We start from the raw sequence: 13,059 nt of genomic DNA on the forward strand, positions 1-13,059 counted from the left end.
ACTTCATCTGCTGCCAGTACACCGTTAATCGAACAACAACTTTTGCCCGCGCTTCGTCCACCAAGTTGAGCTCCATGTGCCTCTGTTCGGTGTTTCCTTCATTGTAGATCTGCACTCGATTGGATTCCATTCCGATCTCCACGGGAACAATTGCTTCGCTGCTGTACACCAACTGGAATGGGGTTACGCCAGTCGCCTCCTTCGAAGTCGTGCGGAGATCCCAGAGCACACTGGGGAGTTCGTTGACCCAGATGCCTCCAACGTGGTCGAGCCAAGCATGCAAGACCCTGAGGATCTCCCGATTGGCGATTTCGGCTTGCCCGTTGCCTTAAGGGTAGGCCACTGAGGTGAAAGCCTGCTAAATGCCATAGCCTTCGCACCATTCTTTAAGCTCCCGACTGACGAACTGTCTTTCATTGTCAGACACGAGTTGGCGCGGAACTCTGAACAGGCAGATAAGGTTTTGCCAAATAAATTTGGTGACCATCTGCTCGGTGATTCTTGCAAGCGGTTCGGCCTCTACCCACTTTGAGAAGTAGTCCACCGCCACTAGTAGAAACTTTTGCTGACCGGTTGCCATAGGGAAAGGTCCAACGATATCCATGTCCCATTGGTCGAATGGGCACGATACTTGGACGTTTGCATTTCCTCGGTCGATTGGTGCGACATGTTGTGATACTTCTGGCAAGACAGGCTAGTCGTCATCGTCCGAGCGGCATCCTCCTGGAGGGTTGGCCAGAAGTATCCAGGTAGAAGTATTTTTTTGGCCAATGTGTGGCCGCCCAGATGACCTCCACAAGAACCTTGGTGCACCTCCTTTAGGATATAATCGACGTCTTCTGGTTTGACGCACTTGAGTAGGGGCCGGGAGAAGGCTCTCTTGTAGAGATGGTCGCCGATCAACGTGAATTGTCCGACCCTCTTCTTTATCAAGCGAGCTTCTTCTGGATCAGTAGGTGCAGTTCTCGATCGTAAGAACTCCATCAAGGTCGTTCTCTAGTCATTCGGGAAGACGATTCCCTCCATACGGTCGATGTGGGCCACCAGTGAGACTTGTTCGATCGGCTGTTCTATGATGATCGGTGTTAACGAACTGGCTAGCTTCGCTAGCTCATCCGCCGCTTGGTTCTCCGATCGGGGGATTTTCTGTATAACTACTTCTTAGAAGTTGGCCTTCAGCTTTTCAAAAGCCTTTGCATAGAGCCTTAGCCGTGTGTTTCTTATCTCAAAGGTCCTGGATAGCTATTGGGTGGCGAGCTGGGAGTCAGAGTGTATGAGGACTTTAACTGCCCGTACGTGCCGAGCTGCTTGCAGGCCAGCTATCAACGCCCCGTACTCTGCTTCATTATTGGTCACTCAGTAGTCAAGCATGACGGCTTGCTGCATCCGGTCCTCCCGTGGTGAGATAAGTAATATGCCGATCCTACTACCTTACCGAGTGGACGAGCCATCCACATATATCTTCCATGTCGCCACCGGCTTATCACTCTGGACTTCTATGATGAAATACGCTAGGGCTTGAGCCTTGATCGTCGCTCGGGGTTGATACTAGATGTCGAACTCACTAAGTTTGGTTATCCACTTGATTAGCTGTTCGAATGCCTCTGGATTGAGGAGGACTCTCCCCAGAGTAGAGTGCTGTTAGTTATTACAATGATCGTGTGCACCAAAAAGTACGGACGAAGCTTCTGAACGGCTAGTATCAGAGCGTAGGCTAATTTCTTGAGACCGATGTAGCGAGATTCAGCATCTTTCAATATATGCCTGACCAAAACTGATCCAACGACATGCTCGTTGGTCGACAAATAAATCCAGAGCGGCTCCCCCACAACTGGCTTGGCCAACACGGGCAGCGAGTTTAGATACTCTTTCAGCTCCTCTAACGCTCGGTCGCACTCGGCGTCCCATTGAAATTTTGTAGCCCGGCGCAATATCTTGAAGAATGGAAAGCTCCGATCGGACGACTTGGCTATGAACCTGGATAATGTCGTGATCCGACCGATCAACCTCTGGGATTCCTTCAAATTCTGAGGCGGAGGCATATCCTGCAAAGCTTCGACCTTACTCAGATTGGCTTCGATGCCCCGCTCGGTGACGATATAGCCCAGGAAGCGGCCACTCTTTGCACCGAATATGCACTTGCTCGGGTTCAGCTTTATTCCATATGTCCTTAGCGTTCAACAAGTCTCGTCGATATCGGTGCATAAGTCAGCAACCCGGAGGGATTTGATGAGTATGTCGTCGACGTATACCTCCATATTATAGCTGATTTGCCGTCGAAACACTTTATTCATTAGCTTCTGGTAGGTGGCTCCAGCGTTCTTCAGTCCGAACGGCATCATGTTGTAGCAGTATGCCCCATCAACCATAATGAAGCTGACCTTTTCTTGATCCTCCATAGCGAGCGACACTTGATGGTATCTTTGATACACATCGAGCATGCAGATCAGTTGGCAGCCCACCGTCGAGTCCACCATTTGATCTATCTTGGGCAGTGGATAGAAGTCCTTCGAGGCAGGCCTTGTTGAGGTGGCGGAAGTCTCGCTACTTGTTGCCCGACTTGGAGACTATCACAACATTGACTAGTCAGCTTGGGAATTGGACTTCCCTGATATAACATGCCTCCAATAGCTTCTCTATATCCGCCCGGATGATCACGTTTTACTCTGCGCTGAAATCCCTTTTTCCTTGTTTGACCGATCGAGCATCCGGTCGGACATGTAGCTCGTGTCGGGCTACGCTCAGGGAGATTCCGGGCAACTAGTGTGTCGACCAAGCGAACACATCATGATTCTGCTTAAGGCATGCGATTAGCTATGCCTTCTTCTCTTCCTCCAGGTTGGTGGCAACGAAGGTCGTGGCTTCCGACTGGCTTGGGTGGATCTGAATCTCCTCCTTTTCTTCATATAATAAAGTGGGAGGGTTTTCGGTGATAGCATTTACCTCTAGCCGTGGAGTCTTCTAAGCGGCCTTGGCCTCGATCTTGACTATTTCCACATAACAGCGCTAAGCTGCCAATTGGTCGCCTTTGACCTCGCCCACTTGATTGTCCACTAGGAACTTCACCTTCTGGCAATAGGTCGACACTATTGCCCATAACTCGTTGAGGGCCAGTCGGCCTAAGATGACGTTGTAAGCTGACGGCGCGTCCATTACTATGAAGTTAGTAGTCCGGATCCTCCTCAATGGCTCTTCTTCTAGCGAGATGGCCAATCTTGCTTGCCCGATTGACAATACTTCATTGCCTGTGAACCCATAGAGCGGGGTTGCTATGGGCAGCAGCTCGCTCTGATCGATCTGCAGCTGATCGAACGCCTTTTTGAAAATGATGTTCACCGAACTTCCCGTGTCGACGAAAGTCCGATGAATGGTGTAGTTGGCGATCACCGCTCGGATGATCAGGGCGTCGTCATGAGGGTCCTCGACACCCTCCAGATCGCTGGGGCCGAAGCTGATCTGGGGGCCTTCTGCCCTCTCCTTGCTACATCCGTTGGCATGTATTTCCAACCGTCGCGTGTATGACTTCCTGGCCCGGTTGGAGTCTCCGCCGATCGGCCCTCCTACGATCATGTCTATTTCTCCCCGGGAAGCTTTGTTCCTGTTTTCCTCTTCCCTGGCAGATGACCTATTTCGCTCGGCCGAGATCTTGGAGGGCTCGATTTCCTCCCTCAGCTGATGGTGATGGCGCTCGGGCTCCCTTCTTTCTTCCTCTCGTCGACCGGCTGATCGGTGCTGATCTCGTCTATCAGGGGACGGGGAACGACAGTGATATCCTCTGAGGGCCGGTCGACTGACGATTGGCGTCAGTCCTCGACAGTCCCACGTATTGTGGGTTACCGACTGGTGGAATGAACAAAACATAGGCGTCCATACCTTGCCCTTCGACGCCTTGGGCTGATCGGACGCCACATGCTATACAACATGTGCCCTGATCTCCTAGTGCAATCGTGCTCCTTTAGCCCTCAGTTCCTTGGGCGGTAGATGGCTGCTAGCCGGTCGGCGCCTCCTTTCTTCTGGCCGCCTGAGCCTCTTCCATGTTGATGTATTCATTAGCCTTCTTCAGCATTTAGTCGAAGTCCCGGGGTGGTTTCCTGATGAGTGATCGAAAGAAATCTCCTTCGGTGAGCCCCTGGGTGAAGGCATTCACCATGGTCTCAGACAAGACCGAGGGGATATCCATGGCCACTTGGTTGAAGCGCTAGATGTACGCTCGGAGCGCTTCCTTGGGCCCTTGTTTCAGGGCGAAGAGGCTAACGCTCGTCTTCTGGTAGCGTCGGCTGCTGGCGAAGTGGTGCTGGAAGGTGGCTCGGAAGTCTTTGAAATTCATATCAAGCGGTTCGTCAGTCTTCTGAACCAGCGTTGTGCCGGAGAGATTGGTGAGAAAGACTCTGCACTTCACTCCATCCATGTATTGGTGCAGTGTGACTTTGTTGTCAAACCGATCCAGGTGGTCATCGGGATCGGTTGATCCGTTGTACATCCCGATCGCCAGCGGGGTGTAGTGTTGAGGCAGAAGGTCTTGTAAGATCTTTTCTGAGAACTGTCGGTTGATCCGTTCGGGGGATGCGGCGCTTTAGGGTGCTTTTCCTTTCCGTGCGTCCCGAACGAGCGCATCATCGGAAGATGATCCCCGCTCTTGATGCACTTGGGTTATCTCCAAGGGGGTTTGGAACAGAACTCGATGGAAAGCGATCGGCGCGGGCGACACTTCCCCTTGGGTGTCGGTCAACCTTCGGTTCTTCTCCCATACGGAGAGTTGCTCCGTTCGGTCTTCTTGCCATGCTCACCTATTGACAACCGATGTTGCAAGCTGCGGCACTAGCCGATTGGCTAGCGCTTGTTGTTGTTGTTGTTGTTCCATCATTTTTGCTGTCCGTGCTTGCACGAGCGTCTCTAGCTCCTCTTGAGTGAGCGTCACGATGGTTAGTCGTCCATCATCTTCCATCTTCTCAGCTCAGATTCAGGTGACCTTCCCACAAACGGCGGTAAATATTATCCTGTCCGAAAGTCGAAGAGACGGATTCTGGGGACGTGACGCTCCTGTTGATCTCCAGTAGACTTCGCTCTTGCCTGCAACAAAAGCAGTGTTAGTGTCGAGCCAGGGAAGGGGTCCCCGACGATGGCCCTCCGACGCTCAAGTCAGTCTCCGGCGAAGCAAGAAGTAGTAAGAACTGTAGCGCAACAATAGAAATCGCGAGAGAAGCATACCTCCGTCGATGCCTGGACCCCATTTATATAGGGCTCCTGTAACATGTGTGCACACATCTTAAAGCGGCCACGCTTTCCCAAGCTTTCCATGAAAAGACATGTCAGTAAAGTGTCTCTGATACAGTACCTTAACGGGCCGAGCATATCTCTGAAGTGACAGCGGAAGTTTCCTCCGTACGATCCTTTGTCTGACCATGCCGCCTGTCAGCGACACTATCTCCCAAAAGGATGTCGAAGGATATCCCGCTATGTTTGTTGCTTGGTTGAGCGGATTGACCGCTCGACCAGAATTCTGATATCCGTGTTATCTGCTGCCACGCCGAACGGGATAACCGCTCGGCTGAAAGTCCACTGTCCGTGTCGTCCGCTATCCGGCCGAACGGGATAGCCGCTCGGCATGAAGCCCCCCGTCCACATGCTCGACGAGTATCTCACTATCTGCGCGCCCAACTGATATCAAGTCTGCTATTAGGCTGAGTGGGGGAGCCGCTCGGCTCGGCTTCTATGCGTCCCTTGAGCATTGGTTTGATTACTCCTTGTACCCAAAATGGTGGATCGATGCTCAACCCCCGATCGGTGTATGCCTCGTTCGACCGGCCGACAACATTCCATCCGTTGACTATTTTGACTTTGACGTCCACGCGACGACAGGGTGAGGCCCGCCTAATCACCACATCATATATCATTAACTCAACTTTACTTAGATGGCATTTCTTCTCCATAAACGTTAATTCTCCAACAAAAGAATCATCTCCACGATGGGATGCGAGGGCAGAGCGGTTGGTTGTATCCATAAATATTCCATTAGATTCTTCAGCTGCAACTGACAAAATGGAACGGAGTCTGTAATTAAGTAGGGGACCATATGAACTAGCTAACGTCATCACAGCTTATGAGCGATTGCTTGTGAGTTTGAGCTCGAGTCAAGCTCAAGTGAAGCTCGAGCTGAGCTCAAGTCAAGCTCGAGCCTGACTTGAAAAAATAAATTAAACACTTGTGCAAGTGGGATTCAAACTATGGAGCTTAAATATAAGCTAAATGACATGCTCTAGCCATAAACTTCTTCTTAATTTATTTTTCATTTTAAAAGTAATAATAAATTTGATTATTAAAAGATTAAATTAATCTGACTTGACAAGACATGACGAGCTCTTGAGTCAGTGTTAAATGAGTTTGAGCTTGGCTCTAATGTTAAACGAGTCGGTTTAAGCTTGATCAAATTTGAGCTTGAGTCGAGTTTTGATTGAGCTATTCATGAGTGACTCATGAGTGACTCGGCTCATTTGCACCTTAATCTGATGCGGAGAAGTGAGAAATCTATTTAATTAATTATGAATGAGCTAGCCCCAGTCACTTCAGAATCGAGTAGTTAGAATATTGGTTTAAAATAAGAGAAGTTAAATTATTACACCGCCATTACAACAAAGTCGCTTTGGCCGAGTGGTTAAGGCGTGTGCCTGCTAAGTACATTGGGTTTCCCCGCGAGAGTTCGAATCTCTCAGGCGACGATCTTTTAATCTTTTTAATAAACTATGAATTTCCTAAGAACCCTCCCTCGTCCACAAGAAACAACGAAAAATCGAACACGGAAAACATATTCGATCCACCCATTTTGGAGTCGAGTTTTTTTGGTCAACACAAAACTAACTGGACTATTAATTTCCGATCCTAAACGACGACTATTCATATGACAAGGTTCAAAAACTCCAATTTAGCAGTTATATATATCATTAACTCAACTTTACTTAGATGACATCTCTTCTTCATAAACTTTAATTCTCAAAGAATCATCTCCATGGTGGGATGGGAGTAGACCTGACCACGGTTCGGAACCGACGGTTTGACGGTTCGGAACCGTCGGTTCGACGGTTCCAGGCAGATCGACTCTTAACCTTAACCGTCCAAGACGGTTACGGTTCACGGTTCAGAACCGCCGGTTCACGGTTCAGTTTACGGTTCGTCACGGTTCGCCACAGTTCAAGATTAATATGTTAAAAAAAATAAAAATTAAACATTAAACATTAAAAATTAGAAATTAAAATTTATTGAAAAAAGAGTTTGCACTTATTTAAGTTGCCTACGTATCCCTTTAGGGGAATCAAAGCTCATGTAGTTCTTTTACATTTTTATCCTTTTACATTTTCATTCACTTCCATTTCCTGTTCCTGTCGTATTTGTTCTTTCAGTATCAAAATCTTCATCTTCGTCATTTGAAAGTTGCATTCCTTGGATTTTTTTCTCTGCTCTGGTCCAATCGTCCAGTAATGCTTGGACTTCCAATGAGGCGGGAGACAAAGTTGATTGTCGTTCATCTAATATGTTGCCGTCGGCACTGAACGTCTGCTCCATAGCAACAGTTGACACTGGACAAGCTAAAATTTCTTTTGCGATCACGGAGAGAACGGGAAAACTTTGAGCCTTCTGTGACCACCACTTTAAGATATCGAAGTTTTCGCTATCTGCTTCATTAAAATCAAAAGAAGTCGTAAAATAATTCTCAAGTTCCTGTGTGGAACTTGAGGATCCTCGTGGACGTTTTGTCCGTTCTTTTAATAAGAGTTGTGCTTTTGTAAGTTTTAAATTACTACTAGTAGTTTGTTGAATTTCAGAAATATTAATTTGTGTTCCATATTTTGCATAATATTGATTATAAATATCATATAAATAAATTCTAACATTATATATAATATTAACTGGATCAGGGGAAGAAGAATCTTTAATTGGAATTAAAGCGTCATAATATAAAGTTAACATTTCTTGTAAAACTTCTAATTTAAATTTAGGATCTAAAGCAAATGCAATTAAATAAATTTCAGGAATTAAATAAAAATATTTTTCCCATTTAGTTTTCATAGCTAAGATGCAAGGAGATAAAGATTCATTATTAATTAATATGTTCATTTAAAACTAATACTATATTAGAAAAATTTTCTAAAACTGATTGAGTAGTGGGATAATAAACACAGGAAAATTGTTCGGTTGTATCATTAAATACTTTTAAAATTTCACAAATACTACTACAAATATTCCATTGTTGTGAAAATAAATATATATTAGTATTAGTGTTTTGTGCAAAAATGAACATAATAATTCTTTATATTGAAATGAATCTTGTAATAATTGGTATGTTGAATTTCAACGTGTTGGTACATCACGTGGAAATTTTTTAGGTCTCATTCTATTAATTTTACAAAACCTACCCCATTATTTCATTATAGATGGATGAGACCATAAATAAGAAATTGCAATTCTAATTGATTTAATATAACTTTCTAAAATTTTTAAACCATCTTGAACACATAAATTTAAAACATGGCATACACAACGAATATGAAAAAATAAACCTCCAATAATAGGTTGACAAACAAATTTTAGATCATCTATACAAGCGGTATTAGAACTAGCATTATCTAATGATATTGAAAATATTTTATGAGTTAAATCATATTCTTCTAAAATTAAACATAATAATTGTGCGATATTATGAGCATTATGTGATTCATCAAAAACTCTATAAGCTAATAATCTTTTTTGATGGTTCCAAGAGTTATCGATCCAATAGCAAGTCACACCCATATATGAATGTGTTTGCCAATGATCACTCCAAATATCGGAACATAAAGAAACTTTATTATCTAATTTACTAAATTCATCAATTAAATTCTTTTTTCCTTGTTTTACTAATTTTTTAATTGTACGAGTAAGTGTAGTCCTATGAACACGTTTAACACATGGATTAAGAGATTCTTTACAAAAATCTTCAAATGTGCATTTAGATCCAAAACTAAAAGAAAGATGTTCTACGGAAACAAATTTAGCTAATGATTCTCTTAATTTATTATCCGAATATAAAAATAAACCGGAATCGGTACTACTGCTAGTTGAAGAAAATCTTGATAATTGTGTTTAAGAACGGTCGAGTCCATATTCCGTTGGGTGCTTCGTTTCTACATGTCGTTTCAACGACCCATAGCCGCCGCCGGCTTAGAATTTGTAGGAAGCATTCCGACGGAAGAGTGACCTTCTCAAAATGTTTAGTAAAAATAGAAGACTTTAGAGAAGGAAGTTCCCGAACCTTAGAAGTAATTGCATCGGTACTTCCTTGTGTTTCGGGTGTCGGATTCGGAAGATGCTCGATCTCATCATCGGTGGATTGAATGTTGGGGTCCTCCTCCCGCGGATTCATTATTTGCTTTCCTTTCCGAGCTCGAGACGATGCACCTCCGCGGCCTCCTTCCATTGTAATTGAAAATTGAAAACGAAAGCGTGTAGAGATTAGAGAATACAAAAATGAGATTAAGAGTAGAGAAGATGTGTGTGAAAAATGATGAAATGAGCTCTTTATTTATAGAGTTTTGATAGTAATGGACACTAAATCATAGTCATTGATAAAAAAACGATCAAATGATCCTAACCGTTGAAAAAAATACCCAAAAAACCGTCCCAACGGCTACGAACCGCCGGTTAACCGGCGGTTCCAATGGCTATGAACCACCGGTTAACCGGCAGTTCAAGCTGTTTAAAAAAAAAAAATTTTTTTTTGCGGCTGAACCGCCGGTTTTACAATCAATGAACCGGAACCGGCCCGGCAACTTGCCGGGCCGGCTCCGGTTCGACCCGGCGAACCAGGTCAATGGGTAACCGGCCCGTTGACCCGGTTACGGGCCCCGGCCGGGTCCGGGCCAGACCCGGCCCGGGGTCGGGTCTAGATGGGAGGGCCGAGTGATTGGTTGCATCCATAAATATTCCATTAGATTCTTCAGCTGCAACTGACAAAACCGAACGGAGTCTGTAATTAAGCAGGGGACCATATGAACTAGCTAACGTCATCACAGCTTATGTCATGATTGTTGTGTCACCAAATTGATCAATGAAGTCAATGAAGAAAGGTATAGAGAGAGAAAGAAAACGATGGACTTTGACTCGAGATTGCCAAATTAGATTTGGCAAAGACTTCGAGTGTTAGTAAGTCTACTACGCTATGCATTAGATTAGAAAAGAGAGAAAGTGGTCTCTGTATACTTCATGGTTGAAGTCAAGACAATGTTAGGAAACATAATTGATATCACAATCTGTAAGTCGAGTAGAATGATGCAAGCATTCTTACGTCGAAATTGCTGTGAATGACGCGGTTTGCATACCATTCTCGTACGTCATTTTGAAAGGCTATACACAACATCACCATCAAATTGAGAAATATAATTTTTTAAATGGTATATCAAATTATCCTAACATTACCAACATTTTAAAAATTCACACCTTTTGATTTAAGCCGTGAAATCTAAATTTAAGATATGGAATCTAAATCTAAAGGCATGACTATAGGATAGTCTAACTTTGAATTTGTCGGAATATATAATGAGAGCATAGAAAATTTATGATCACAATACAGCATACTAAATTTAAAAATCAATTGAAGAACTTAATAAACTAGGGAACATAAATATAAATTACTATATGTTTTGATAAATATAAAAATTGAATACATATTTTGGATATTACAAACATAATTTGTGAAATCACGATTCTGAATCGTAGTATCATACTATCCTATGATCTAGAACACCGGATCGGTCCTAAATTGTGCAGAATTTTTTTTATAGTGAAATCATAACAGGATTAGTTAGATCATAGCAGGATCGAAGCAGGATTAGAGTGGGATCGGTAGGAGCTTTGAGAGATCATAACTTTTCACTCGAATTAAATCACATGATCTATAGTATATCAAATCAAAGCATGTTTAGATATCTACAGTTGATTACTGAGTAAAACCCCTAACTTCTTGGTTTTAGACTCAAAAAATGTTATTTAAATTAATTTTGGAAGGCCAGAAGATTTTTAATCTTTTTGATTATCTTTTGGACTATTTTATAATTTTGGTTATTTTCATCTTTTGTAGAGTTAGGATTAGGGTTTTGAAACTATTTAAACATCTATTAATTGTTTTTGAGTTAGTTTTTAATCAACAATATTCCATTATTTCTTTTCCTAAAATGATGAGTTTTGGGGTGTCTATTATCTAATATTCTACGGAATCAACGTATCTTTAAAAGATTATTTCTGACATTCATGTTGGAATCAAATTTTCAATAGCCTCTGCTACGTCAGCTGCTTTTTTGACCTTTAAACTAAGTTATCTTATGAACCAAGGAAATATTCGTGTAGTTTATGTGATTATTGTTATTGTATTAGTAGAAATTTTATACTTTTTAATTTTGTTATATGAAAAATATAAATATTATCAAGTGTTATTGTGTTAGAATGATAGTTAAAATACTAATTAATTTAAATTTATACATGTAATAATGTCAAATGTGGTGTCGAGTGTCAACGATATATGTATATCTAAAATTATTAATCTATTTATATGTAAATGATATTTTTAGAATTTTTCCTAAATATTAATCACGTACCATAAAATTTCAAGGGTTTTTAGTAGGATCGTACGATTCTACAATCCGATTTTGACCGATCCGATCTTAATCCCAAATTGATCCTACGTAGAATCACGATTTTACAAAATATGATTACAAAAAATCTGTATACGTGGTTTAGTAAATTGCCATTGAAAATTCATTACAATTGCATGCTCATTGATTGATCCCATCTGGAAGTGATGAGCAGTGGACTACTAACGAGCTGACTTAGAGGTTGACAGGAAGAAGACTTAGAACTGGGAACACCTACAAGCACAAGTAGAAGGAGCGTACTCGCGCTAGCAGAGAGGGACCCTCTTTTATAATGCCTCTGTGATCTCCACATTTAATGAGATTGGACATCACATCATTGCTAGACAGCTTGTCTAATCACCATTCTGTCATTGTATTCATCAATCCCATTGTAGGTATGGATAGAGTATTATGTATCTGTGCAAAGATATATCTCTCTAATTCTTTGACAAACCTGTACTAATGACAAAATAAGCTCATGGGCCGAAAGATCTATTGGGGTGCTTAGTCATAAGATAGGTCGAGAACAGGGAGCCCAATCTCTCATGGGGAGTGACTAAGCTATAAAAGCATCCCAGTGGGAAGCTAGTCCTTGGTGGTATTTTAGTGGGAGTTGGGCCCCCTGAAACGTCTGATCGGAGATATTTGATTGGCATGTGATGGGCAGTAGAGTCCCAAAGGTATTCGAGTGTGGAGCTGGCCCCTAAGAGTATGTTTGATCGAGATTAGTCGATTGGGATTTGATGAGGAGTAGACCCCCTTAAGTAACTGAGCTAGGAGCTGGGCATCGATAATATCTGAGTGGGGAGCTGGACCCTTGAGAATATATCCGATCGGCATTAACTGATGGGGATGTGATGGAGAGCAGAGCTCTATAAGTAATTGAGCGGGGAGCTAAACCCCTGGGGTATCCTATCGGCCTTGGTCGATCGACATGAGGAAGTTCCACTAGACAGGTTACTCAGATTTAACCTATCTTTAATTTTAACTGCCACCTACTTCGGCCCACCTAGGGGCTCCTCATCATTCGTGGTATCATTGACTTTGACGAACTCTTACTAGTGATTACTTCAACTTGATTGAGATGTATAATATGCAATCTGTTTAGATATTTCATTCAGAGTAATATTTTTTCATGTTTTAATAAATATAAAAATTGAATACGCATTTTGGATATTACGAAAATATGCATACGTGGTTTAGTAAATTGCTACTGAAAATTCATTACAATTGTGTACTCACTGACTTTGACGAACTCTTACCAATGACTACTTTAACCTGATTGAGATATATAATATGCAATCTGTTTAGCTATTTTATTCAGAGTAATCTTTTTTGTTTTTGTTTTCATATTTTGATAAATATAAAAATTGAATACGTATTTTAGATAATACGAAAATCT

The 13,059-nt window shown here is 42.6% G+C and overlaps 1 non-coding gene across 1 annotated transcript; it reads left to right on the forward strand.

Moving 5' to 3' along the window:
* The first annotated feature begins 6,634 nt into the window (after nucleotides 1-6,634).
* TRNAS-GCU lies at nucleotides 6,635-6,716 on the forward strand. The gene has a single exon. It is a non-coding gene; the product is annotated as a tRNA-Ser (tRNA).
* Nucleotides 6,717-13,059: the final 6,343 nt, after the last annotated feature.

This window comes from Zingiber officinale, chromosome 8B (genome assembly GCF_018446385.1).
Source record: "Zingiber officinale cultivar Zhangliang chromosome 8B, Zo_v1.1, whole genome shotgun sequence".
NCBI classification, from domain to species: Eukaryota; Viridiplantae; Streptophyta; class Magnoliopsida; order Zingiberales; family Zingiberaceae; genus Zingiber; species Zingiber officinale.